This window comes from Lithobates pipiens, unplaced genomic scaffold (assembly GCF_037356315.1).
Source record: "Lithobates pipiens isolate NorthernLeopardFrog02 unplaced genomic scaffold, aLitPip1_a1.2 Scaffold_8, whole genome shotgun sequence".
Taxonomy (NCBI): domain Eukaryota; kingdom Metazoa; phylum Chordata; class Amphibia; order Anura; family Ranidae; genus Lithobates; species Lithobates pipiens.
The window spans coordinates 244,452,767-244,472,156 of record NW_027507903.1 but is presented as its reverse complement, the minus strand read 5'-3'; positions in this window follow the sequence as shown (position 1 = coordinate 244,472,156).

The following is a 19,390-nucleotide window of genomic DNA, read 5'->3' as shown; positions in this document are numbered from 1 at the left end:
GACATTGTACCTTTTATACTTTTTTTGACATCTCCAACATACCTCTTCATTATCGCTATTTATTTTATGCATATCAACTGGATATCTGTACCATCTAGCTAAAATTTTGTAGTTTCTTTCCTGGTGTCTTAAAAAGATTGTGTTAGTAAAATTGATAATATAGCTTTTTTATTTTAATTTTTTTTTATTTATTTTTTTGTCAAGGATTGAATATACCTTTTGGAGTTGCTGATACAGCACCCAGTTGGTCTTGTTTTCCAGACCCAGGGAGTCCTCTGCCATTTTAAGAAGATCAAGGCTTCCATTGCTGGTGGAAACTCGGGATTACTAAAGAGAGGAGTCATTGGAGATATATATCTATATCTCTCTATCTATATCCCCTGTCCCTCTCCATTAATCCGTCCCAAACTTTCAATGTTGAAACCACCAAAGAAGGCAAATCCCCCCCTTACGAGGCCGATGTTCTATAGTTATTCATGGTAATGATTTAAATTTTTTGGCTGTGACATCTTCCTCCAATTTCACCTATTGTTTCCATTCTGCATTGTGAAACCAGTCCACAATCCTAGATACAAACGCTGACTGAAGATATATCGAAAGATATGGGAGAGCTAAACATTCATCCTTTTTTAGCCTACTTATTACATCTCTTCTAATTCAGGCAGGTTTACGTGCCCATATAAAGCTCCCTATGGCCTTGCGTAATTGGTACAGAATATTAGTTATGGGGAATATTGGAATAGTCTGAAATATGTATAACACATTTGGCAATATATCCATTTTTACGATGTTTATCCTTCCCATCCAGGATACTGCCCTGTCATATTGTTGGAGTGTCTTTATTTTTTGCATTATCGGAAGGTAATTAAGTTCTTGAAGTTTCCCCAAATCTGTAGATATTTAATAGCATTTTTTTTTTGCCACTTAAAATTTTTTTTGAGAAGGTCCAGTGTCTTATTTGATAATGTGATATCTAAGGCTTATTTTATCATAGTTTTCTTTAAAGTTACTCAATATAGCAAAACGATTCAATTCCTGGATTAGATTTGGTATTGTCACCACTGGATTTGCTATATATAATAAGTCGTCTGTGTATATTGACATTTTGCATTATTTTTCTCAGATTTTTATTCCTTGTATATCTACATTTTCCGGATGGCTGACATCAAATGTTCCATAACTAATATGCACAACAGTGGGGATAAAGGACATCCCTGTCGGGTTCCATTAGAGATTGTAACTGCATCGGATATATCTTCATTAGTGCGTATTCTGGCTGTTGGACTATAATAGAGGGCCATTATCTTCTCCAAGAGTAAATTATCTATTCCCCACTGCTTAAGTGTCCCTTCAAAAAAAACACCATCCCACCATGTCAAATGCTTTCTCGGCATCTATCGCCAGTAGGCAGGATGGGATGGTGTGTTTCCGGACGTATTCTACAAGTGTTGGAGTCTTCAAGCATTATCTCTCGCCTCTCGTTCCTTTTATATATCCTACTTGGTCTAAGTGAATGTGTGCTGGCAAGATTGGTGCAAGTCTTTTAGCGATAATCTTCGAGTATACTCGAAGATCGATATTTGTCAGAGATAGGCCAGTAGTTTCCACACAGTGTGTGGTCTTTCTCAGGTTTAGGAATAAGCGAAATGTATGCTTGCATACCCTGTGGGTTAAAAGGTTGAGAAGCAGATACCAAATTAACCACTTTCAGACCGGACCATTTTGCTGGTAAATGACCAGAGGTCTTTTTACACTTTGGCACTGCGCTGCTTTAACTGGTAATTGCGCGGTCATGCAATGTTGTACCCAAACAAAATTTGCGTCCTTTTCTTCCCACAAATAGAGCTTTCTTTTGATGGTATTTGATTGCCTCTGCGATTTTTATTTTTTGCGATATAAACGTAAAAAGACCGCAAATTTTGAAAAAAAATGATATTTTCTACTTTTTGTTATTAGAAAAATCCAATAAACTCAATTTTAGTCATACATTTAGGCCAAAATGTATTCAGCCACATGTCTTTGGTAAAAAAAAAGTCAATAATTGTATATTTATTGGTTTGCGCAAAAGTTGTCACATCTACAAACTAAGGTACGTTTTCTGGAATTTACGCAGCTTTTAGTTTACGACTGCCTATCTCATTTCTTGAGGTGCTAAAATGGCAGGGCAGTACAAAACCCCCCCAAATGACCCCATTTTGGAAAGTAGACCCCCTAAGGAAATTGATAAGAGGCATGTTGAGCCCATTGAATATTTTATTTTTTTGCCTCAAGCGATTGAATAATGACAAAAAAAAAATTTTTTTTTTTTTTTTACACAAAGTTGTCACTAAATGATATATTGCTCACACATGCTATGGGCGTATGTGAAATGACACCCCAAAATAAATTCTGCTGCTTCTCCTGAGTACGGGGATACCACATATGTGGGACTTTTTGGGAGCCTAGCCGCGTACGGGGCCCCGAAAACCAAGCACCGCCTTCAGGCTTTCTAAGGGCGTAAATTTTTGAGTTCACTTCTCACTACCTATTACAGTTTTGAAGGCCATAAAATGCCAAGATGGCACAAAACCCCCACAAATGACCCCATTTTAGAAAGTAGACACCCCAAGCTATTTGCTGAGAGGCATGTTGAGTTCATGGAATATTTTATATTTTGCCACAAGTTGCGGGAAAATTACAAACTTTTTTTTTTTTTTTTTTTTTTTCACAAAGTTGTCACTAAATGATATATTGCTCACACATGCCATGGGCATATGTGAAATGACACCCCAAAATAAATTCTGCTGCTTCTCCTGAGTACGGGGATACCACATATGTGGGACTTTTTGGGAGCCTAGCCGCGTACGGGGCCCCGAAAACCAAGCACCGCCTTCAGGCTTTCTAAGGGCGTAAATTTTTGAGTTCACTTCTCACTACCTATTACAGTTTTGAAGGCCATAAAATGCCAAGATGGCACAAAACACCCACAAATGACCCCATTTTAGAAAGTAGACACCCCAAGCTATTTGCTGAGAGGCATGTTGAGTCCATGGAATATTTTATATTTTGCCACAAGTTGCGGGAAAATTACAAACTTTTTTTTTTTTTTCACAAAGTTGTCACTAAATGATATATTGCTCACGCATGCCATGGGCATATCTGAAATGACACCCCAAAATAAATTCTGCTGCTTCTCCTGAGTACGGGGATACCACATATGTGGGACTTTTTGGGAGCCTAGCCGCGTACGGGGCCCCGAAAACCAAGCACCGCCTTCAGGCTTTCTAAGGGCGTTACAGTTTTGAAGGCCATAAAATGCCAAGATGGCACAAACCCCCCCCAAATGACCCCATTTTGGAAAGTAGACACCCCTAAATTTAGGGGTACACTAGTGAGACTAGGTAATAAATGGCGGGTGCCCTGAAACTATAAAAAAATAACTAACCAACCAGCGTCACCTGTAACAGTTATATGGTGATCACTGGTGAAAGGGTTAACTAGGGGGCAATCAGGGGGCTTTATGCGGTAGTATATGGGGGTCCCTGGCGCTATAAAAAGCTGCGGCGAACCTAAATACCTACCTGCCTAACTAGCGTCACCTGTGACACTAATACAGCGATCAGAAAAACGATCGCTTATTAGGCTGGGTTCACACTGGAGCGATGCGGGAACGCCACGAATGCGCGGCGGGTTCCCGCATCGCATGCCTCCCGGCGGCAGTTCACACTGCCCTATGCGAACTGCTGGGAGTGTCAGTGAAATGTTACTGACACCCCCAGATCAGTTCGCATATCGCAGTGCGATCTGCAAACTCGGATCGCATGGTGTGAACACCCATGCGATCCGATTCTGCTGCGGGCCAAAAAAAGGGTCCCGTGCGAATTTGCGGCGGGTGCGGCGAATGGCTGAACTCGAATCGCACAGAGATCGGATGTGATTTGCACTGCAGTGCGGTGCGAATCACATCCGTTCTCAAACCGCTGCAATGTGAACCCAGCCTTAGTGACACTGGCGACGGGGGGTGATCACGGGGTTAAACCTTTATTGGGGGGGTTAGGGGGGTACCTTAGAACTAAAGGGGGCTAACCCTAACTGCCCTAACAGTTATTAGTCACAAATGACACCCGCCGGGTGATCAGGGGGTTAAACCTTTATTAGGTAATAAATGGCGGGTGCCCTGAAACTATAAAAAAATAACTAACCAACCAGCGTCACCTGTAACAGTTATATGGTGATCACAGGTGAAAGGGTTAACTAGGGGGCAATCAGGGGGCTTTATGCGGTAGTAAATGGGGGTCCCTGGCGCTATAAAAAGCTGCGGCGAACCTAAATACCTACCTGCCTAACTAGCGTCACCTGTGACACTAATACGGCGATCAGAAAAATGATCGCTTATTAGGCTGGGTTCACACTGGAGCGATGCGGAAACGCCGCGAATCCGCGGCGGGTTCCCGCATCGCATGCCTCCCGGCGGCAGTTCACACTGCCCTATGCGAACTGCTGGGAGTGTCAGTGAAATGTTACTGACACCCCCAGATCAGTTCGCATATCGCAGTGCGATCTGCAAACTCGGATCGCATGGTGTGAACACCCATGCGATCCGATTCTGCTGCGGACCAAAAAAAGGGTCCCGTGCGAATTTGCGGCGGGTGCGGCGGGTGTGGCGGGTGCGGCGAATGGCTGAACTCGAATCGCACAGAGATCGGATGTGATTTGCACTGCAGTGCGGTGCGAATCACATTCGTTCTCATAAACCGCTGCAATGTGAACCCAGCCTTAGTGACACTGGCGACGGGGGGTGATCACGGGGTTAAACCTTTATTGGGGGGGGTTAGGGGGGCACATTAGAACTAAAGGGGGCTAACTCTAACTGCCCTAACAGTTATTACAGTCACAAATGACACCAATGCAAAAAAAAAAAAAAAAATGACATTGGTGTCACTGTGACTGGGGGGCAGGGGTAATTGGGGGGGTGATCGGGGGGTAAAGGGGGGGTGTGAGTGTGCCTGGCATGTTCTACTGTGTGTGTAGAGTGTTGGTGCAACTCACCGATCCGCTCTCCTCCGTGTCGGAACGAAAAATACCGACACGGAGGAGAGAATACATCACTTCCTCTCCTGTGTTTACATTACAGGAGAGGAAGTGATGTCACCGGGGATTTCCATTTGTCGAGAGCGATCGCGAGGGGGTGGCCATGAATGAATGGCCGCCCCCTCATCCCGGATCGCTCTCGAAGGAATGCCGACCGCCGCAGGCACCGGGGGGGGGCCCGATCGGGCCCCCCACCCGCGGGCAGGCAGGGACTTATATATACGCCCATATGCCTGCCCGTGCCATTCTGCCGACGTATATCGTCGTGCGGCGGTCGGCAAGTGGTTAAAGGACGGTTTCATAATTGGAGTTAACGATTCTTTAAGTATCTTCTAAAACCGTGGGGTAAAGCCATCCGTATCGGGACTCTCGGTACCAATGAATCTATTACACTCTTTATTTCAAACTCTGAGAATTCCCTTTCCAACTGTTCTGTTTCTATCATTGTTAAAGTTGGTATGGCTGTTTCCTCTATATATTCACGTATAATCCGCCGAAACATTTCAGGATCTCTTCCTGCCTATTGGTTTGGTATATTGTAAAATCTAGAATAAAAGGTATCGTGTATCAAGTCGCCCGTTTCTGTTTCCGTCTCTATTATAGATGTAGATATACTGTATGTTGACGCAATGCTCTTGCTAGGAGCTTGCCTGGTTTATTTCCATGTTGATAATACAACACGCGATTCTTGTCTCTAACCTGTAACGTTTGTTCATTTAATAGTGTTTGTAATTCCAGTCGCTTATCCGTTACTACTACTGAATTCTCAAAAGTTGGATTTTGTTTAGGCATTTTTCCAGTTTTGCGATATCTTTTAAAAGTAGGGTTATTCTGTTGCTTTTTTCTTTTTTTAATCTTGTACCATGTTTTATGAAAAGACCACATAATACACATTTAAGTGTTTCCCATTGAATAGATAGGGAAGTAGTATCTTTTACATGATCTAACATAAAATTGTTTATTGCTAGCCTAATCTTTGACATGCAGATCTCATAAAGTAAATGATCATTTATTTTCCATGTTCCTCTTGTTGTAATACCGCTAAACATAGCCATCACCAAAAAACACCGGAGCATGATCCGACCACACAAAACTTCCTATCTCAGAGGAAGACGTCACAGCCACCCCTATTTGATTTATAAGAAAATAATCTAATCTATGGTATGTTCCATGAACTTTTGAGTGGAATGTATAATCCCTCTCTATTGAGTGAAGAACTCTCCATATACAGTGGGGACGGAAAGTATTCAGACCCCCTTAAATTTTTCACTTTTTGTTATATTGCAGCCATTTGCTAAAATCATTTAAGTTAATTTTTTTCCTCATTAATGTACACACAGCACCCTATAATGACAGAAAAACACAGAATTGTTGAAATTTTTTCAGATTTATTAAAAAAGAAAAACTGAAATATCACATGGTCCTAAGTATTCGGAACCTTTGCTCAGTATTTAGTAGAAGCACCCTTTTGATCTAATACAGCCATGAGTCTTTGGGAAACATGCAACAAGTTTTTCACACCTGGATTTGTGGATCCTCTGCCATTCCTCCTTGCAAATCCTCTCCTGTTCTGTCAGGTTGGATGGTAAAGGTTGGTGGACAGCCCTTTTTAGGTCTCTCCAGAGATGCTCAAATGGGTTTAAGTCAGGGCTCTGGCTGGGCCATTCAAGAACAGTCACAGAGTTCTTGTGAAGCCACCCCATTATTTTAGCTGTGTGCTTAGGGTCATTGTCTTGTTGGAAGGTAAACCTTCGGCCCAGTCTGAGGTCCTGAGCACTCTGGAGAAGGTTTTTGTCCAGGATATCCCTGTACTTGGCAGCATTCATCTTTCCCTCCTGTCCCTGCAGCTGAAAAACACCCCCACAGCATGATGCTGCCACCGCCATGATTCACTGTTGGGACAGGTGATGAGCAGTGCCTGGTTTTCTCCTTCACTCCCATACCGCTTGGAATTAAGGCCAAAAAGTTCTATCTTGGTCTCATCAGACCAGAGAACCTTTTAAGCAAATTCCATACAGGCTTTCATGTGTCTTGCACTGAGAAGAGGCTTCCGTCGGGCCACTCTGCCATAAAGCCCTGACTGGTGGAGGGCTGCAGTGATGGTTGACTTTCTACAACTTTCTCCCATCTCCCAACTGCATCTCTGGAGCTCAGCCACAGTTATCTTTGGGTTCTTTTTTACCTCTCTCACCAAAGCTCTTCTCCCCCGATAGCTCTGTTTGGCCGGACAGCCAGCTATAGGAAGGGTTCTGGTCATCCCAAACGTCTTTCATTTAAGGATTATGGAGACCAGTGTGCTCTTAGGAACCTTAAGTGCAGCAGCAATTTTTTTGTAACCTTGGCCAGATCTATGCCTTGCCACAATTCTGTCTTTGAGCTCTTCAGGCAGTTCCTTTGACCTCACGATTCTCATTTGCTGTGACATGCACTGTGAGCTGTAAGGTCTTATATAGACAGGTGTATGGCTTTCCTAATCAAGTCCAATCAGTATAATCAAACACAGCTGGACTCAAATGAAGGTGTAGAACCATCTCAAGGATGATCAGAAGAAAAGGACAGCACCCGAGTTAAATATATGGACAATGTGATATTTCAGTTTTTCTTTTTTATTAAATCTGCAAAAAATTGCAACAATTCTGTGTTTTTCTTTCAATATGGGGTTAACTTAAGTGATTTTAGCAAATGGCTGCAATATAACAGTGAAAAATTTAAGGGGGTACTGAATACTTCACTGTACTTGGGTTGGATCCTCAACCTAGTAAGATCCTCCTTGAAACCATCAAGGAGATTTCAGTACTTAGGGCTGATCATGGATACAGTCCAGAAAAGGATATTTTTGCCCCAGGAAGGAGTCGGTTTCTCTGGTGCAGCTTTTCATGCGATTTGGTACTGAAGGGTCACATGACTAATCATGCCCCATGATTTCCAATGAGTGCTGTTCATGTCTGTGTGACTTCAGGTCACAGCGGCTTTAAAGTAGTCCCTGCACTACTTTGGTCCTACATTGGTGCGACTTGAGGTCCAAAATGGACTTCAAGAATACACAGGCATTGCTTCAGTTCGTGTCGGAAAATCACACAACTTAGGGGACTGATTCGGTTGGTCAAAACAAAGAAAAATCCTTCTATTTTTTTCATGTGTTTTTTGAGAAAGAGGGTGGCTTCTTTGAAGCCGTTCCTTATGTGTACTTCCATTCAAGACTGCTGCAAGACAGTATCCTGTCATCTTGGAACAAGAAGGTCCAAACTCTGAACTTCCCATTGTGTTTATCCGCCAAAGTGCATCAGAGCCTCATTTAATGGTTGATCCTTTCTACCAGTTACCTGGAAAGCCAGTTACGTAGATCTATTGGCATCTGGGTTCAACGGCAACTTTGTGTCAAGGACAAGCAATCCAATGGCATACGAAACAGATGCTTTGGTATTTCCATGTGATCAGTCTTCACTGATCTATGCTTTCCCTCCTGTTCTGCTTGCACACATTCTTCGCAGGATCAAGCAAGAAGGGAAGCATGTGATTCTTATGGCCCAGCGTGGCCCAGGAGATCTTGGTTTGCCGAGATCATAAAAATGATGGTAGGGGACCCTTGGTCCCTACCAGTGTGGCCAGACCTTCTTTTACAAGGTCCGGTATGCCATCCTTCCTTACAAACGCTAAGTTTAAAGGTTTGGCTATTGAGACCCACATTCTAAAATAAGACCATGGGCTGTCCGCTTCAGTAGTTTCTACTGGCTTCTCACTCTCGGGTTCGTAGCTTTATTCAGGGGTAACGTGGCTTAATTCTCCAATTTGGTCACCCCTGAACCATTGGGACTTAATTTTAGTCCTGTTGGCTTACGGAAGCAGCCTTTTGAGTCAATACGGAGATATTCCCTTGGTTCTCTTGATGGGGAAAAATAATTTCTTGATTGCCATATCTTCGGCAAAAGAGTGCAGAGTTGGCTGCTCTTTCTTGTAAAGCGACATATTGGTTGTTCATAAGGATGAGGTTGTATTGCGGCCTCATCCTGAATTCCTACCGATGGTAGTATTGGGTTTTCATTTAAACCAGGATATTGTTCTGCCTTCATTTTTTTTTTTCCAGAACCTCGTTCTGTGGAAGAAAGCTCACTACATTCTCTTGATGTGGTGAGAGCGGTCAGGGTCTATTGAAAGTGACCGCTCAGATTCATAAAACAGATGTTTTTTTGTTTGTCCTCTTATAGGATCGTCTGGAAACACAGACAGGAATCTACTATATATACTAGGTTACATAGTTACAAGTGATTGTTCAAACTTATGGTTTAAAGAGGAAGGTTCCTCCTTTTCATATTAAAGTGAACTCCACCGGGGCTGTTAGTGCTAAGATCTGCAAGGCCGTAACTTGGTCTTCAATCCATATATTTACCAGATTGTATCAAGTAGATGTAAAAGATATGAGGATGTCGCCTTTGGGCGAGGGGTACTGCAGGCTGCAGTATGATTCCGCTAGTCTCTTGGTGGCCTACAATTGTGTCTCCCTCCCTTCAGTTAGCATTGCTATGGGACATCCCACATAGTATCTACTATGGCACTGTGTCCCCTGATGTATGAAAAGAAAAGAGGATTATTTAGAACCGCTTACCTGTAAAATCCTTTTCTTTGAAGTACAGCAGGGGACACAGAGGTCCCTCCCTTCTTGGTGTACATGTATATTGCTTTACTACAAAACTGAGGTGTTCCCAGTAGTGGGAGGGGTTATATAGGGAGTGCACTTTAATTAAGGGCGTGCCAGTGTCCATCACCTAAAGGTGGCCTATAACCCACATAGAAACTATTATGGCACTGTGTCCCCTGATGTACTTCAAAGAAAAGGATTTTTACAGGTAAGCTGTTTTAAAAAAAATTCTATTATTTTTTTATAGAAGAAAAATGTATTTATTTTTTATATATCCCCACTCTCTCTTCCACCTCAGTGATATAATATATATAAAACGCATCCTTAATACACCAATGGGACCTACCATATTATACCTTTCAATTCATAATTTTTACTTTTACCTTTTTATACCTGCACAAATAGCATGCCTGATAAAATATTGATTTATTCTTTACCAAAAAAATAAAAATAAAAACACAAATTATATATACCACCCAGTAGTGTTTTTAGTGTTTTAGTAAGCACTTTTAAAGAGTCCCTTTTCAATATTAAAGGCCGTTCATTTCCTAATTTTATATTGTCTTTTTTAGAAGTGCATCAGTAATATCTTTCGTAAGATGTTAATTCTTATGGAGGGGAAAAAAAACGTAATGTCAGTCTTTTGTGCAGATTGGGGGGGGGGCTTTAACTGTCCCCCTATAGATCCCCTCTTTGCTTTCTGTGTGTGGGTTCCTTTAAATGGCATATTACACACTAGATTATAGCTATAGGAGATTATAGCTCTCACCATAGGTTCTTCTTATGAGGCACCGACAGGCATATATACAGTTTTATTATATTGCTTGTGCTATACGATTGTTAACCCACACTCCTACCCTGTTTCCCCTAAAATAAGACCTAGTGTGATTGTCGGTGATAGCTGCAATAAAAGCCCTACCCCCCAAATAAGCCCTAGTTAAAGTCCTTGTAGGTCTTCTTTTCAGGGTAGGGCTTATTTTTGAGGAAACAGGGTCGGGCTTATTTGGGTGGTAGGGCTTATATTGCAGCCAACACCGACAATCAGGCTAGGTCTTATTTTAGGGGAAACAGGGTAGTAACATCAATTGGATCAAACTTCTCCAGCCATGGTACCTTTGATTTATTTTTGGGTCCGGTGTCCGGCTTCCAGTCTCAGGGTTTGTTTCTGAGGAAACACTGTGCATTTACAGAGCATTCACCGCCATCAGAGGCCTCCCATGTCGCCTGAGACCTGAGCCGTCTCTGAATCACCAATGCTGTATCGGAAGTCTCCTCGGGTTCGGAGGATCGGAGAGGAGTGTCGGTCGGCTTCCACAGGATTCAGCGTGGTTCGGCCCAGCTCCTATACGCAAGCTGGGATTTCATAGCCCTCGCCTCAAACCTCGCGATAGGCACAGAGAGGTTGTTTTCTCTGTCCCCTATTGGTACCTACGCCATCATCCGATGCTAAAATCTCTCCTTGTGTACCCAGAAACCTCCCAGTGCTTACAAGGGGAAGTCAAGGAAAATCAGTGGAAGTGGCTGCAGCTGAATGCCTAGGCTTGGAGTAGCAATCTCACAACACGACCATCCTTGTCAGTCTCTCCCCCCCTGCTTTTTTATTTTTTAAAGGGAAAGGTTTCTACGTATATGGGAGGTGATAAGAGTATAAAAGAGTAAAGAATAACTTTTTGTGCACTATAGTCAAGGATTATATGATTGCAAATTTTATATGTCATACAGAAGGAGTTTTGTATGCACTGCATTGCCCATGTGGGCTACAGTACATCGGATGGACAAAAAAAAACACTTGCAAAAAGGATCATGAAGCATGTATAATATCTTGGAAAATAAAAAGCATGTTTCAAAATATTTTGCCGTATACAATAATTAAGACCTGGGCCAACTACACTTTGGCGAGTATAAAAATATAAAAAGCAATAGAAGGGCAGTAATATGATTAACCACTTGCTGGCTGCCCTATAGCACATTTACTGCTACAGGGCGGCCAAGCGGTGCAGAATCATGTATATATATATATATATATATATATATATGTACATGATTCTGCACTGTTTTGGCCGTTAGTGCATGCCACCGACGGCTCGCTCCTGCTGTGATTTTACACCGGGTCCCGGGGACCCTTTATTCGTTGGCACCTGCTGATCATTAGGCAGACTGTCATTCTGTAAATACAGAAGACATACAGTGCCTTGTGAAAGTATTCGGCCCCCTTGAACTTTTCAACCTTTTGCCACATTTCAGGCTTCAAACATAAAGATATAAAAATTTTTGTGAAGAATCACCAACAAGTGGGACACAGTTGTGAAGTGGAATGAAATCTATTGGATATTTTAAACTTTTTTAGCAAATAAAAAACTGAAAAGTGGTGCGTGCAAAATTATTCGGCCCCTTTACTTTCAGTGCAGCAAACTCACTCCAGAAGTTCAGCGAGGATCTCTGAATGATCCAATGTTGTCCTAAATGACTGATGGTGATAAATAGAATCCACCTGTGTGTAATCAAGTCTCTGTATAAATGCACCTGCTCTGTGATAGTCTCAAGGTTCTGTTGAAAGCGCAGAGAGCATCATGAAGACCAAGGAACACACCAGGCAGATCCGTAATACTGTTGTGGAGAAGTTTAAAGCCGGATTTGGATACAAAAAGATTTCCCAAGCTTTAAACATTCCAAGGAGCACTGTGCAAGCAATCATTTTGAAATGGAAGGAGTATCAGACCACTGCAAATCTACCAAGACCTGGCCGTCCCTCTAAACTTTCAGCTCCGACAAGGAGAAGACTGATCAGAGATGCAGCCAAGAGGCCCATGATCACTCTGGATGAACTGCAGAGAACTACAGCTGAGGTGGGAGAGTCTGTCCATAGGACAACAATCAGTCGTACACTGCACAAATCCGGCCTTTATGGAAGAGTGGCAAGAAGAAAGCCATTTCTCAAAGATATCCATAAAAGTCTTGTCTAAAGTTTGCCACAAGCCACCTGGGAGACACACCAAACATGTGGAAGAAGGTGCTCTGGTCAGATGAAACCAAAATCGAACTTTTTGCCCACAATGCAAAACGATATGTTTGGCGTAAAAGCAACACAGCTCATCACCCTCAACACACGATCCCCACTGTCAAACATGGTGGTGGCAGAATCATGGTTTGGGCCTGCTTTTCTTCAGCAGGGACAGGGAAGATGGGTAAAATTGAGGGGGAAGATGGATGCAGCCAAATACAGGACCATTCTGGATGAAAACCTGTTGGAGTCTGCAAAAGACCTGAAACTGGGACAGAGATTTATCTTCCAACAAGACAATGATCCCAAACATACAGCAAAATCTACAAAGGAATGGTTCACAAATAAACGTATCCAGGTGTTAGAATGGCCAAGTCAAAGTCCAGACCTGAATCCAATCGAGAATCTGTGGAAAGAGCTGAAAACTGCTGTTCACAAACGCTCTCCATCCAACTTCACTGAGCTCGAGCTTTTTTGCAAGGAAGAATGGGCAAGAATTTCAGTCTCTCGATGTGCAAAACTGATAGAGACATACCCCAAGCGACTTACAGCTGTAATCGCAGCAAAAGGTGGCTCTACAAAGTATTAACGCAAGAGGGCCAAATAATTTTGCACGCCCCACTTTTCATTTTTTTATTAGTTAAAAAAGTTTCAAAAATCCAATAGATTTCGTTCCACTTCACAATTGTGTCCCACTTGTTGGCGATTCTTCACAAAAAATAAAAATTTTATATCTTTATGTTTGAAGCCTGAAATGTGACAAAAGGTTGAAAAGTTCAAGGGGGCCGAATACTTTTGCAAGGCACTGTAGATCCTGCGTTTCTGTAAAGCAGAAACATCGATCCATGTCTTCCAATAGTAAAAGCACCTCTTCCACCACACTGAAACATTAGCTAGGCACACAGTTAATCCTTTAACCATCCCTGATGCTAACCCCTTCCCTGCCAGTGTCATTAGTACAGTGACAGTGCATATTTTTAGCACTTATCACTGTAATAATGTTACTGGTCCCCAAAAAAGTGTCAGGTGTCCGATTTGTTTGTCGCAGTCCCGCTATAAGTCGCTGATCCCCTCCATTACTATTAATGAATAAAAATATCCCATAGGTTGTAGACGTTATAACTTTTGTGCAAACCAGTCAATATACGCTTATTGGGATATTATTATACCAAAAATATGTAGCAGAATACATATTGGCCTAAATTGATGAATTCAATTTATTTATATTTTTTTTATTGGATGTGTTTTACAGCAGAAAGTAAAATTTTTTTTATTTTTTTCAAAATCGTTGATAGTTCTTTGTTTATAGCGCAAAAAATAAAAAGCACAGAGGCAATCAAATACCACCAAAAGAAAGCTGTATCTGTGGAAAAAAAAAAATACATACATTTTATTTGGGTACAGTGTCACATGACCACACAATTGTCAGTGCTGCATCACAAAAAATGGCCTGGTCATTCAAGGGGGGTAAACTTTTTGGAGATGAAGTGGTCAACTACCTAACGACCAGCCGCCATCCTTATATGGTGAAAGGTTGGCTTCCCTGCGCAAATCGATGTAGCTGTGCGGCGGCCTCTTTAAGGGGTATAGGGGGCGTGTGCGTGCCGCGTGATGTCAGAGCCGATGCTCATGGCTGGCGACCCGCGATCCCTCCTGAGAGAGACAGAACAGGGATCTGTCAATGTAAACAGATAGATCCCTGTTCTGTCAGGGAAGTAGAGAGAGATCTGCTGTTCTTAGTAATCAGAAACATCAATCTCTCTCTATTCCCTGTCAGTACACTCCCCCCACAATTAGACACTTCCCTAGGGAACACTTAACCCCTTGATCGCCCCCTAGTGTTAACCCCTTCCCTGGCAGTGACATTTAAACAGTAATCAGTGGCAATTTTTTTTTTAGCTCTGATCACTGTATAAATGTCAATGGTCCCAAAAAAGTGTCCGATCTGTCTGCCGCAATGTCGCAGTCCCACTAAAAATCTCAGATCACCGCCACTACTAGTAAAAAATAATAATAAAAATGCAATAAATCTATTCCATATTTTGTAGATGCTATAACTTTTGCACAAACCAATCAATATATAATTATTGTGATTTTTTTTTTTTTTTTTATCAAAAATATGTAGAAGAATACATATTGGCCTAAACTGATGAAGAAATTTGTATTTTTTGGGGGGGACATTTATTATAGCAAAAAGTAACAAATATATAATTTTTTTCCAAATTGTTGCTTTTTTTGTATATAGCGCAAAAAATAAAAACCGCAGAGGTGGTCAAGTACCACCAAAAGAAAGCTCTACTTGTGGTAAAAAAAGGATGTCAATTGTGTTTGGGTACAGCGTCGCACATTCATGCAATTGTTAGTTAAAGCCACGCAGTGCTGTATCGCAAAAAATGGCCTGGTAGTTAAGAGTTACTTGCCACCAGTTACCCCACCCAGCCCCTACCCTGCCCCACCCCTAAACTGGAATTAATTTACAATGTAATTGTAAACCCCAGCATTGGTGTCAGTGGACATATAATAACCTTCACAACAGGTATCCAAGGCTGTGGTAATAACCCTTAGCATTTATGTCAGCGGATGTATTAAAAACCCCTAGCACTGGTGCCAGATGCCATAATAACCCCCAGCGCAGATATCAGAGGATGCATTAGTAACTCCCAGCATTGAAGTCAGTGGACGCGTTAATAACCCCTAGCACAGGTGTCAGTATTAATATGCCCCTTTCCTACATTGGTGGTTAGTGGCATTGAAATGTAACCCCTCCCATGACCCCCAATGTGGGGGAAGGGGGTTAACTTTCACTGACATTACCACAAAAGCAGAAGGGGGTGGTGGGTTAAAATTTCACTGCCATGAGGACCAATGCAAGGTGGGGTGGGGGGTGAAGAGATTAACATTCACTGCCATAAAGACCAATGCATGTGGGGGGCATTGCATGGCAATGCTATCCTCTGGACAGGAAGCCGGAACAATGAAACAAGTAGTTAGCTGAGCTTACCTCAGCACACACTCGCTCCTGATAAGTTCACATCTCCCTCTTTCAGGAGTGCAGGCAGGCATGTGGATGGGTGGGCGGTTCAGGCAGATTGACAGGTAAACAGACGGGCTGTTCAGACAGATGGACAGGAGAGTGGACGGGTCAGCAGGTGGGCGGGATCTCAGAAGATTGCTTCATCCCCATCACAACAAGCAGCCAGAGCCTGAAACTGCCAATCTCGAAGCTGGAGGGAGAGGAAGCAAAACCCTTCCTCCAGCAGCCATCGGAGCCTGCACTGTGTGGTGCTTGGAATGATGGGAGTCATGGCAGCTATCGTTATCCTATCCTATCGTTCAGGCAGCTGGACACTGTGTCACTCTTCTGCTCTCAGCGCCCCCTCTCCACTCACCCCCAGCTAATTTTTACTCACAAAATGCGAGCAGGCGAGTGAAAATTTTGAGGGCTGTATACAGTATCTCACAAAAGTGAGTACACCTCTTACATTTTTGTAATTATTTTATTACATCTTTTCATGTGACAACACTGAAGAAATTACACTTTGCTACACTGTAAAGTAGTGAGTATAAGTGAGTATAACAGTGTAAATTTACTGTCCCCTCAACACACAGGCATTAATGTATAAACAGCTGGCAACAAAAGTGAGTACACCCCTAAGTGAAAATGTCCAAATTGGGCCCAATTAGCCATTTTGCCTCCCCGGTGTCATGTGACTTGTTAGTGTTGCAAGGTCTCAGGTGTGAATGGGTAGCAGGTGTTAAATTTGGTTTTATTGCTCTCACTCTCTCATACTGGTCACTGGAAGTTCAACATCGCAGCTCATGGCAAAGAACTCGCTGAGAATCTGAAAAAAAAAAAAGAATTGTTGCTCTACATAAATATGGCATAGGCTATAAAAAGATTGCCAAGACTCTGAAACTGAGCTGCAGCACATTGGTCAAAACCATACAGTGTATTAACAGGACAGGTTCCACTCAGAACAGGCTTTGCCATGGTCGACCAAAGAAGCTCAGCGTCATATCCAGAGGTTGTCTTTGGGAAATAGACATATGAGTGCTGCCAGCATTGCTGCAGAGGTTGAAGGGGTGGGGGGTCAGCCTGTCAGTGTTCAGACCATACACCGCACACTGCATCAAATTGGACTGCATGGCTGTCATCCCAGAAGGAAGCCTCTTCTAAAGATGATGTACAAGAAAGCCTGAAGACAAGCAGACTAAGGACATGGATTACTGGAACCATGTCCTGTGGTCTGATGAGACCAAGATAAACTTATTTGGTTCAGATGGTGTCAAGCGTGTGTGGCGGCAACCAGATGAGGAGTACAACAACAAGTGTGTCTGGCCTACAGTCAAGCATGGTGGTGAGAGTGTCATGGTCTGGGGCTGTATTTGTGCTGCCGGCACTGGGGAGCTACAGTTCATTGAGGGAACCATAAATGGCAACGTATACTGTGACATAATGAAACAGAGCAAGGCATGATCCCCTCCCTTTGGAGACTGGGCCGCAGGGCAGTGTTCCAAAATAATAACGACCCCAAACACACCTCCAAGATGACTACTGCCTTGCTAAAGAAGCTGAGGGTAAAGGTGATGGACTGGCCAGACCTAAACTCTATTGAGCATCTGTGGGGCATCCTCAAATGGAAGGTGGAGCTCAAGGTCTCTAACATCCACCTGCTCTGTGATGTCATCATGGAGGAGTGGAAGAGGACTCCAGTGGCAACCTGTAAAGCTCTGGTGAACTGCATGCCCAAGAAGATTTAGGGACACAAAGAGCGTGATTTTAAAATGAGTTTACATCATGCGAAATAAAAATACACGTAGTGCTGGCTCCTGACGAGCCGATGCTATGTTTTTTAATATTAATAATTTGCCTAAAACCACAGTTGGGTTTTGGGGCTATTTCTCTAAATTGCTGGTTTCAGTACCAGTCCACCTGGGTTTTCCTTGACCACAGGTGTCGCTGTCACCGCCAGCAAGAGTAGAATCACAGTCTAGCTGGGTGTATTGAATGCCACTGTTCTCTCTGAACCAGCCCAGTGGGAGTGTTCTCCTGCTGTGCATTCTGGGGGTGGTATTTAAGGTACTGATGCCACATGGTTCAGGGTTCCATCTTTATTTTTCAGTCTGTTCGGTTCTGGTGGTGCTCTTGGCCTGGGGTGTGGAACCAGGCATCCCGAGGCGACGCAACTGCAGGGACAGGCCTGACTGGATTTCAGGGCCTATTAATTCGAGGGTGGTCTGGTGCCTTCTCATCTGAAGGGAGAGGCCCAGCAACTGAGGAGCCCCAGGAGAGGACTCTTCAGGATAAGGCCGTGCGCGAGGCTGGCTTCTCTGAAGGAGCTTGGAGGCTTAGTTGAAGGACCTGGATCAAAACACATATGGTATCACCGGATCAGCTGGGAGAACCTGGTACCGTATGTTAGCTTTTTACATATCTACGTCCCTCAGTAACGCTCAAGTGTACATCACAAGTCTGTGGCAGAGACTTTGTTGAACACCCTACCGACTGCTAGGCCTAGTGAGAGGAGGTCTATCCCGGGGTTGTTAAATCCAGTTTTTATATTCTGGATTTTCTGTAAGGACTTCCATTATTCTTTGCAGTCTAAAGTACCTGAACTTACTCCTAACCCTCTACCCTTTAGTGAAAGACTCTTTTTCTGTTCCAAATAAATAACCCAAAAAAAGATTCAGTGTCAGTTTCCACATTCTTTGGGCCATCTATCACGGGAATCCCTAGATGGAGAAGCAAACAAGGAGGTAACAGTAAGCCCAATAAAACCAGCAGCTCCTTGGGGGGGGGGGGGGGGGGTCAGTGCTACATACATATTTTATTCAATATCAAATTTTTTAAATACCGGTAATGATAAAAATTATTACAGTAACATGCAAATCATACAACATACAGCCACTTCTGCTTTACATGTCTCACCCAGAAGAGCTTCCTCAGGAGACTTTGGAGAGCTGCATAAAGTTGCTATGGATGCTTAAAAAATCACAAACTTGAATTAATGACGTAAAGAAGTTCCTCTAAAGCCAAGGCCCATGGAGCGTCATGCAACCATAGGGAAATGACAAAGGAGAACATCACCTTAATCATATCAGAATTGATCCCTCTTTTCTAATTGAAAAAGTATTCAGCTGCTGTAATTGGGAGGGAGAGAGGGTATAGATGGTATTTGCTAAAATGGAATAGTAACAGTGAAGGTCCCTTCAAACTGTATGGGCTTAATTGAATCCATCTCCAACCAAGAAACAGCCAGTAATGTCCTAAAGTGTGTAGCGGCGGCTCCTGACGAGCACACGCTATGCGTTTTTCTAAAGTTAAAGTTGCCTAAACTGCAGTTTGGTTTGGGTACAATTATCTACATTGGGCCTCAGCATTAGTCTGACTGGACTGTGAGATGTTCAGCCTAGCCACGGGGTGCACTGTCTCTTCTGGCAGGCATGGAACTATGGTCTGGTTAGGTGTTTAAGTTACTTTCTCTCGCAGCCCGCCCAGTGGGAGTGGCGCTCTTGCTGTGCTTTCTGGGAGAGGGTATTTAAGATGCAGCCGTCACATGATTCGGTGGTTCCGGTCCAGAATGAGGTGCTGACTTCATGCTGACCCCGTGTAATTCAAGCATTCCAGGGGAGGACTCTACAGAAGAACACCACGTGTGGGTTGGTTTTCTTAGCAAGAGCCT